Source organism: Pocillopora damicornis, chromosome 4 (genome assembly GCF_964200805.1).
Source record: "Pocillopora damicornis chromosome 4, jaPocDami1.2, whole genome shotgun sequence".
Taxonomy (NCBI): Eukaryota; Metazoa; Cnidaria; class Anthozoa; order Scleractinia; family Pocilloporidae; genus Pocillopora; species Pocillopora damicornis.
The window spans coordinates 13,515,924-13,516,990 of record NC_142673.1 but is presented as its reverse complement, the minus strand read 5'-3'; the positions used below and the strand labels follow the sequence as shown (position 1 = coordinate 13,516,990).

The 1,067-nt window shown below is 39.4% G+C and overlaps 1 pseudogene; it reads left to right on the top strand.

The window, feature by feature from the left end:
* LOC149046885 (adenosine receptor A1-like) lies at positions 1–1,067 on the top strand (annotated as a pseudogene).

Genomic DNA, 1,067 nt, shown 5'->3' with positions numbered 1-1,067 from the left:
ATGAACAAAAAGTCTTCGTCATCTTCTTCTAGTGTCAGCCGACGAAACGGTACAAATGATGTATATGATCGCACACAGGGCGAAAGCATTGCATTGTGCAGCGCTTTAACGCTAACATTTATTTTAGTTGTCGTGGGAAACTTACTCACCATAACTATTTTTTCGAGGAACAAAAATATTCGCAAGAAATATTGGTTTCTAGTTGTTAACATGGCGTTTGCTGATCTGTTCCTAGGAGCTCTGAGTTTACCAGTATACATTTACGATGTCGGGTATGGATTCCGCCTACGTTCGTTGGAAACTTATGGACCAACAAGCCTATCTTAATTTCCTGCATGATCGTTGACACAGCTTTCTCGCAGGCTTCTCTTATTTCTGCAGTGTTCATAGCGTGTGAAAGATTTTACGCCATACGTTGGCCGTTTAAGCATCGTACATTATCGACTCAAGCATACCGCATTGCTATATTTTCAGTGTGGGCACTAGCTCTCCTTATTTCTGCAATGTGGACCGGTTCAAACCTATTATTTTCTTACAAGTACACTATGTTTTTTTGGGGGCCATACACTTTGATTCTAATTTTAATCACATGTGGCTGTAACATTGGTATTTGGCAAAAGTTTCAAACTGGAACAGTCGCCGCTTCACATCAAGAAAGCCGAGACTTTCAAAACAAGCGCTTAACTAAGACTTTGTTAATTGTATCTGGCCTTACTTTACTCGCTTGGCTGCCGCTAGTTTTGTTAAACTTACTAATGTTTGTTTGGTTTTTCCATGTACCAAGACGATTTTATCATGCAGTAAACCTTTTCAACTACTTGAACTCTTTTGTCAATCCAATTTTTTACGCATTAAGAATTGCTGAATTTCGACGAGCACTGGCTTTATGTTGTACAGGAAGACATTTGCAAGCAGCTGTAAACACAAAGTTTTCTAAAACAAGGAAAGAGAGGCACAGAAGGACCGCTGAGTTTAGTTGTGAACTGGCTTTCGAACAGGATGTTATAAATATTGAGTTTAGTCGTGAACTGGCTTCCGAAAAGAATGTTCTGGATACCAAACTGTAA